The sequence below is a fragment of the Pinus tabuliformis genome, chromosome 9, assembly GCF_031772625.1.
Source record: "Pinus tabuliformis cultivar Carrire ecotype Pingquan chromosome 9, CPIR1, whole genome shotgun sequence".
NCBI classification, from domain to species: Eukaryota; Viridiplantae; Streptophyta; class Pinopsida; order Pinales; family Pinaceae; genus Pinus; species Pinus tabuliformis.
The window spans coordinates 473,583,960-473,593,266 of record NC_142307.1 but is presented as its reverse complement, the minus strand read 5'-3'; the positions used below and the strand labels follow the sequence as shown (position 1 = coordinate 473,593,266).

The window sequence follows — 9,307 nt, the reverse complement described above, 5'->3', positions numbered from 1 at the left end:
TTTAAAAGGATTTACACTGCATTACAAAAAAATCTTCTGTCTCTGTTGAAGAGATCAACACACTGCTGTGTGGAAATTACACACCAATTTTCTCACGCTGCTGCATTCTATTTTACTTCACATTGCTGTGTATATGTTCATACACGCTATTGCGTTTTTCCCTCTCCTCAATTACATTGTCAACACAAAAAAAACATTACATATATATGACAACAAAAGGAAATTACTTCACGTTTTCACTTGCCATGCTCCCGTAAAATAAAAAACAATAAAATTAAATGGTTTTACCAGCTTTTACTTGAGCCCATACTCCCACTGAAATAAAATTAAAATCCTTACCAAAACTTACCAACCCACAATAAATTACATTTACTGTTTTACTGACATTTACTGGCGGTCAAAAATGTAACTTTCACTTCACATAAAATTCATGTTGCAGGCATGTACTCAACCGTTGACTTCAATTTGATCGCATCGGAGAATCACAAACTGCGGGAGGAAAAATGGAACACTATTATGTTGGTGTGATTTGCGATTTGATCGCATCGCGAAATCCCATTTGGCGGAACACAAAAAAAATGGAGCACAGGCTTATGGTGCGATCTGCGATATGCGATCGGATTGCATCGCACCATCGCAATCTGAGAAATCAAGTGAACGAAACGGAGGATCCAAGCATGCATGCGATTTGCGATCTGCGATCTCATCGCATCGCAAAGGTAAAGAAAAACGGTTTGCTGCAGTTGAAATTATATTTCAACACTCCCCTTTAATTTCAACTGCTGGGTTATCAATCATACCCAGACGCTTCCTTAAAAACTCAAAACTTTTCTGTCCCAAAGGCTTGGTCAGAATGTCCGCAACCTGTTCTTGAGTGCTGCAATGTTGTAAAACAATTTCTCCATTGTTCACCAATTCTCTGATGTAGTGGAACTTTGTATCTATGTGTTTCGTTCGCTTGTGAAACACAGAATTCTTGGACAACGCAATAGCTGAACTATTGTCACAAAAAATCACCGTTGTTGTTGCCTGCTCTTGGCATAGACTTCTTAACAGTCTCCTCATCCAAACCGCTTGACACGCTGCTGCTGTAGCTGCCACATACTCTGCTTCTGCTGTAGACAGAGCCACACTTGGCTGTTTCTTGGAAGCCCATGAAATTGCTCCTGAACCCATGTGAAAAATGTAACTGGATGTGCTTTTCCGATCATCTACACTTCCAGCCCAATCACTATTGGTGTAGCCAACTAAATCTGGATTTTCTGAAAAAGTATATAAAATGCCAAATCTTTTTGTGCCTTTGACATACCTTAGTATTCTTTTTGCTGCCTGCCAATGTGCTTCTTTTGGCTTCTCTATGAATCTGGAAATCAAACTAACAGCAAACATTATGGCAGGCCTAGTTGCAGTTAAATACATAAGGCTGCCAACTATGCTCTTATACAAGCTAGAATCAAAATCCTTGATGCTGTCCTCTTTGCTGAGTTTTAATCCCATTACCGTGGGAGTGATTGCTGCTTTGCACTCTTGCATATGGAATCTTTCCAACACTTCTTTTACATATTTTGCGTGTGAGATAAAAATCCCATTTTCATTTTGATCTACTTCTATTCCTAAGAAGTATCTCAGCAAACCCATGTCAGTCATCTAAAATTCCTCTTTCATGACTGATTTGAAGTTTTCAATGAGGTAGTCATCATTACCTGTAAAAATCACATCATCAACATACAAGACTACAATTAAAATCTTACCATCCTCTTCTTTGATGTAGACGGTGGGTTCTCCCTCACATTTGTCAAATTCATTTTCCAGTAGATAGGAATCTATCCTATTGTACCACGCTCTTGGCGCTTGCTTCAGCCCATAAAGAGCTTTCTTCAATCTGCAAACTTTGTGCTCTTGGCCTTTCTTCTCATAGCCTAGAGGTTGTTCAATGTAAACCTCCTCCTTTAACACTCCATTTAGGAATGCCGACTTCACATCCATCTGGTAAATTTTCCACTTGTTTTGTGCTGTTATAGACAGCACTGCTCTCACGGTTTCCATTCTTGCAACCGGTGCGAAAGTTTCCTCATAATCTCTCCCATACTGCTGCTTGTATCCCTTGACAACCAGCCTTGCCTTGTGTCTTCCAATTTTGCCTTCAGCATTGCATTTGGTCTTATAGACCCATTTGACTCCAATGACTTCTTTACCTTTTGGTAGCTCAACCAAATCCCATGTCTTGTTTCTTTCTATGGCTTTCATCTCCTCATCCATAGCTTCTATCCATTTCTTATCTTTAATTGCATCTTCGAAATGAATAGGATCATCAACATGACAATACAAGGCAAATAAGGAATTCATTCCTTCATTATAAATGTCACTTAAATTCCTAAGCTTCTTACCTCTTTCATTTGGTGTGCAAGTGCTTGAAGATGTACTTGAATTTCCTCCTTGTGGTGTGCTTGGAGAAGCACTCTCATTTATCCTCAAGGGTGTTCCTTGCTGTCCTTGTGTTGGCGCTGCTATTTGGGGATGTATTTCAGCCATCTCTTCATTATCTTCATCATGAGACAAACAGTTTTTAACATTAACTGTTTTCTCTATGCTTCCATCCCAAGCTTCCTCCTCAATAAATTGAACATCTCTGCTCACAAAGAACTTCTTGGTAGATGGGATTTACAACCTGTAAGCTTTGGATTCCTCACTGTATCCAATGAAAATACATTTCTCCCCTTTGCTGTCCAACTTCTTCCTTAGCTGATCAGGAATGTGTGCATAGGTCACACATCCAAAAACTTTCATGTGGGTGACTCCTTGCTTTCTCCTACTCCATGCTTCTTCCGGCACTTTATTCATCACAGCTTTTGTAGGACACCTATTTAGAATATATACTGCACAGTTTACGGCTTCAGCCTAATAATCATTTGGCAAATGCTTTGCCTTCAACATGCTCCTCGCCATATCCATAATGGTCTTGTTCTTCCTTTCAGCAACTCCATTTTGCTGTGGGGTGTACCTTGCTGTAAACTACTTGTGTATTCCATTTTCTCTACAAAAACATAAAAATTCTTTGGAGATATACTCACCTCCTCTGTCTATTCTCAAAACTTTGATGCGCAACCCACTTTGATTTTCCACAAGTGCTTTGAAATTTTAGAATTTTTCAAACACTTCCGATTTGTTCTTCAAGAAATAAATCCAAGTTTTTCTGGTGAAATCATCAATAAATGTTAGAAAATATTAGCTGCCTGCTAAATATGGGGTTTGCATTGGTCCACATAAATTTGAGTGGACAATTTCTAAGGGTGCTTTTGCCCTGATGCTTTTCCCCGATGGAAAACTTTCTCTATGTTGTTTTCCCAAGATACAACCTTCACAAAGGCTGTCCGGTTTCTCTATCAATGGTAATCCTCTTACCATTCCTTTTCTGCTCAACAAGCTAAGACCTCCAAAGTTGAGATGTCCAAATCTCAAGTGCCACAACCAATTTTCATCCTTTGGCACACTTTGGAGAGCCTCTTGGGAAACTGCTGCAATTACTTCTTTGTTTTTCAATTCTGCTCTTATTCTGAGAGGGAACATTATGTTCCTCGTCATCCTCACTTCAGCAATGCATCGCTTGCTGGGTGCTCTATCCATGATGGTGCATACATCATTCTCAAAGAAGACATTGTAACCCTTTTGAACAAGTTGTCCAATACTCAAGAGGTTACATTTCATTCCAGGGACATAGTAGACATCTGTTATGGTTTTCCTTTCACCTTGCTTTGTAAATATTTTAACTTCTCCTTTACCCATAACAGAAATTTTGCTATCAGTCCCAAGTGTGACTTGTGACTTCACACTTTGATCTAAAGCAGAAAACAAAGCTATGTTTCCTGTCATATGGTTGCTGCAACCGGAGTCTAGAAACCATATGTCTTCACTATTTGTTTCAGCCATGTTACAAGCTAACAACACATTATCTTGGCTGACATTTTCTCTAGTAATGTTTGCACTAGATTTATTATTCACATCATGCTGCTTCTTCCTACATTCACTGGCATAATGCCCATATTTTTTACAATAATAACATTGGACATTTGATTTTTCATACCTTTGTCCTTGAGCATGATGTTGTCCACTTTGTTCACTGCTGCCTTGGCCTTGGTTCTGATTTGGATTGCTGCCTCTTCCTTGAGCATTTGCTGGACTGTTCCTTCCTCCTCTATTTTGGCTTCTGCCTCTTCCTCTCTTGTTTCCTCTGCCTTGACCTCTTCCTCTTCCAAAGGACATCTGGGTCTTCAAGGCTTGCTCTAGAGATGAGTTTTCATTTCTACTCAACCTCTGCTCATGTGTTATCAGTGATGCATGAAGTTCATCAACTGAAAAATTTGAGAGATCCTTTGTCTCTTCTATGGTGGTAACAACCACATCAAACTTTGAGGGTAGGCACATCAATAGTTTCTCCACAATCCTCCTTTCTTTAAGAGTTTCTCCATGAGACCTTATCTGTGTGACCAGACCAATTGCTTGTGTGAAGAATGAGTCAACACTGTCTAACTCCTTCATGTTCAGATTCTCAAAATCTTTCCTCAACAATTGTAGTTTTGCTGTCTTCACTCTCTCCATGCCTTGATAGGCTGTCTTGAGAGTTTGCCATGCTTCTTTGGATGTCTTAGCTGCTGCTAACCTTGGAAACACGCTTCCATGCACTGCTTGATACAAGAAGAAGAGGGCTTTTGAATCCTTCTTCTTGTAGCTCTTCAACAAATCTTTCTCTCCCTGAGTTAATGCATTAAACTCATTTTCATCTGCTGGTTGTTCAAAACCATCCTCAACTATTTCCCATAAGTCTTGGGAAACAAACAAAGCTTTCATTGCTATTGCCCAATAATCATAGTTTTTGCCATCAAATAGTGGGAGCTGCATACCCATGCTATCGCTGGTGCTGGTGCCAGCCATTTTTGCACTCTTAACTATGCTTCAAAATACAGTCAAGTATTTAAGAGAAATACCTTGGATTATTTTGCCTGAGTCTTCACACTGCTGGAGAAGTTGCTGCAGTAAGAATCCTTCCTTCAGCTTCTTTGACACCCTTAAAGAGCCTGAACTAGCTCTGATACCACTGTTGGGGATTTTCCTGGTAAAATCACAAAAACAAAATCACAGAACAGAGAACAATGCTCTGTTTTTCTCCACACAGGATCTTAGCACAGGGAAGCTTTAAAATTTCTAAGCAGACAGAGATTTACGCACATGAAAACGAACTTTGCATTCATCAATAAAATAACTGTTGTTACAGACTTCTTCCTCTTTCAAAGGGATTACACAGGAACATTTGAGGTTCAACACAAAAATTACTCTGTCCCTCCTTTTAAAAGGATTTACACTGCATTACAAAAAAATATTTTGTCTCTACTGAAGAGATCAACACACTGCTTTGTGGAAATTACACACCAATTTTCTCACGCTGCTGCATTCTATTTTACTTCACACTGTTGTGTATATGTTCATACGCGCTGCTGCGTTTTTCCCTCTCCTCAATTACATTGTCAACATATAAAAAACATTACATATATATATGACAACAAAAGGAAATTACTTCACGTTTTCACTTGCCATACTCCCGTAAAATAAAAAACAATAAAATTAAATGGTTTTACCAGCTTTTACTTGAGCCCATACTCCCGCTGAAATAAAATTAAAATCCTTACCAAAACTTACCAACCCACAGTAAATTACATTTACTGTTTTACTGACATTTACTAGCGGTAAAAAATGTAACTTTCACTTCACGTAAAATTCATGCTGCACGCCTGTACTCAACCATTGACTTCAATTTGATCACATCGCAGAATCACAAACTGCGGGAGGAAAAATGGAACACTATTATGTTGGTGCGATTTGCGATTTGATCTCATAGCGAAATCCCATTTGGCGGAACACAAAAAAAATGGAGCACAGGGTTATGGTGCGGTCTGCGATATGCGATGGGATCGCATCGCACCATCGCAATCAGAGAAATCAAGTGAACGAAATGGAGGATCCAAGCATGCATGCGATTTGCGATCTGCGATCTCATCGCATCGCAAAGGTAAAGAAAAACGGTTTGCTGCAGTTGAAATTATATTTCAACATCTTGTTTCCATTACTCTCTTCCGGGTTGGATGATTATCACAATGATATTAATCTCTTCGTTCCGCCACAATTGCAGTTTTCACAGCGGGAGCACTTTTTTGTCTGATAAGTACGTTTATGATTTTTTCCTATTTCACCATCTCCTATTGAACCTCACTTTGATGAGATTATGCACTGATATCAATCTTTTCAATCAACAGAATTTGTAGTTTGTTTACGGACAGGAAGATGTCACAGGCTATTGGGATCCAAAGGTAAATTTATGCTTTCTACCTGTGTTACGGTTTTATTGACTCTCACTGGAAATTTTGTAATTTGTTTGGATTAAAATCGCATTGGTATCCTCTATGTATCCCCTACAACTTCCTTTGTTCTGGGACTAATGGTGTTCTTAGGCATCCTCTTTTGCACAATACTCTCCCTAACTTGTCGTGCTTGCTTGAGGAGAATTAAATCTCGTCCTGGGAGCTCTATTTCATTGGTGGAGATTCTTGAGGGACCATGCTTATGAAATGCCAATGCCAACCAGATATTCACAGTCTCAACTCAAGAAGATCACAAACAACTTTGCAGAAAAGTTGGGTGAAGGAGGTTACGGTGTGGTTTATAAAGGCAAGCTACAGAATGGAACCCCAATGGCTGTGAAGCTTCTAGATTGGCATAGGCACAGCGAGGCCCAGTGCATTAACGAAGTGGCCACCATTGGACATCTCCACCATGTCAATTTCGTTTGTCTCTTGGGTTTTGCTCTGAAAGCTTTACAAGCGCGCTGCTATATGAATACATGCCTAATGGATCTCTGGATAACTTTATATTTGCCGGAAAAGAGGAAGGGGGAGTGTTGAAGTGGGAACAATTGTATTCAATAGCTCTGGGTGCGGCTCGAGGAATTGCATATTTGCACCAGGATTGCAACAACCTCATCGTACACTTCGACATCAAACCTCACAATATATTGCTGGACAAGGAGTTCACACCAAAAGTTTCAGATTTCGATCTGGCCAAACTTCATGGGAAGGGAGATGACCATATATCAATGACAGCTGGGAGAGGCATGCCCGGTTATGTTGCTCCGGAGCTGTGTCACAGCGACGCAGGTCCTGACAAATAAATTAGACGTATATAGTTTCGGAATACTCTTGCTAGAGATTGTTGGGGGCAGAAAGAATCTTGATGTGCAGTTGAGCCGTTCCAGTCAATGGTACTTTCCCGACTGGGTTTCCAAACTGCTGGAGAGTGGGGAGTTAGGGACGCGATTGAGAGAAGGAAGAGGAGGAATTGAAACAGAAGACGAGGAGAAGATGATTAGGCCTATGACCAAAGTTGGGCTTTGGTGCATACAATACAACTCCACAGATCGGCCTTGTATGGCCAGTGTTGTTCAGATGTTAGAAGGCAATGTAGACAATGGCCACTTTGGGCTTCGATATATCATCAGTTGCAACTGAAATGCCCGCTACCCCTGAAATACCTTTGCTGTCCAGGACTGAAGAATCTTCATCAATTGATATGTAGAAGAGGTTGGGTTATTAAACAAATTTTGAGAATAACTTGAAATTGTATTTCCAAATTGAATTCATTTCTGTTTATCAAATTTCGAAATTTCAAAGTCTAGTATGAATATGGAGATTTTTGTATTCACAAGGGCCTTTTGCGACTTTTGTCTTACAGCACTAAATCCCCGACTATTTTTTCCATGAAGTAGGAAGGTTGGTGTTGAGTCGATAGACCAGAGAAAACTGCTATGCAGGTAATGCCCGCCGAAGAAATTAAAACATATGGACTGTTTGTGTTAGGCAGGTTAGGATACTTAGGTAGCCAAAGAAAATAAAAAACATATGGATTGTCTGTGTTAAGCAGGTTAGAATGCTTAGCCACTTTTAGTGCAGAGGCATTACAGTTATATAGATGGTGGTTCTCAAAATTACCACGAACAAAATCACTCTTTGGTTTATACATCAAGCTTGGGAAAACAACTTTTTTGTTAAATTGATTTTGCAGATTTTGTTAAATTGATTTTGCAAGAGTTACAGAAAAATGATGTTCATATTTTAATTATTATCTCTTTGAAAATGCCATTCATCATCAGTTATTATGAAATTTTAAATCTAACTATCCGCTTTTCCATATTAATATTGGTTTTAAATTGAAGATTGGATGATCCATTTTGATGTTGAATTGTTCTAGTTACACTGATTCCACATATAGTGTATATACAATTTAAATTTAAGAAGGGTGAGTCTTGCCGGAATTCTAATTTAGGAAGTGTTATGTGAGCTAATATTAACACATTTATTTTTAGGAGTTTTGAATCCATATTCATATTAGAATTTTGATTTAAGAAGTGTTAACATGTATAAGCTAATGTTAACATATTCGAAGTGTTAGATAACATTTATAAGAGTTAATTTATTTATTTTTAGTGGTTGGAAGGGTTGGAGTTAATTTATTTAACATTTATAAGAGTTAATTTATTTATTTTTAGTGGTTGGAAGGGTTAGAGTTAATTTATTTATTTTTAATGGTTTGAATTTATTTAGTCATATAACTTTAAGCAATTTAACCAATTAAAATTTTAATTTAAAAAGTGTTAACCTGTATAAGTTAATGTTAACATATTCAAAGTGTTAAATAATATGTATAAGAGTTAACTTATTTATTCTTACCAGTTTTGAATTTATTTAGTCATATAACTTTAAGCAATTTAACCAATTAAAATAGTCATATTAGAATTTTAATTTAAAAAGTGTTAACATGTATAATTTAATGTTAACATATTTGAAGTGTTAGATAACATGTATAAGAGTTAACTTATTTATTCTTAGTAGTTTTGAATTTATTTAGTCATATAACTTCAAGCAATTTAACCAATTAAAATAGTCATATTAGAATTTTAATTTAAGAAGTGTTAACAAGTTAATATTAACATATTCCAAGTGTTAGATAACATGTATAAGAGTTAACTTATTTATTCTTAGTAGTTTCGAATTTATTTAGTCATATAACTTTAAGCAATTTAACCAATTAAAATAGCCATATTAGAATTTTAATTTAAGAAGTGTTAACATGTATAAGTTAATGTTAACATATTGGAAGTGTTAAATAACCTGTATAAGAGTTAACTTATTTATTCTTAGCAGTTCTGAATTTATTTAGTCATATAACTTTAAGCAACTGAACCAATTAAAATTACATATTTTGC

The 9,307-nt window shown here is 37.4% G+C and overlaps 1 pseudogene; it reads left to right on the top strand.

Moving 5' to 3' along the window:
- Positions 1–6,889: 6,889 nt before the first annotated feature.
- LOC149149251 (LEAF RUST 10 DISEASE-RESISTANCE LOCUS RECEPTOR-LIKE PROTEIN KINASE-like 2.4 pseudogene) lies at positions 6,890–7,553 on the top strand (annotated as a pseudogene).
- The last annotated feature ends 1,754 nt before the right edge of the window (positions 7,554–9,307 follow it).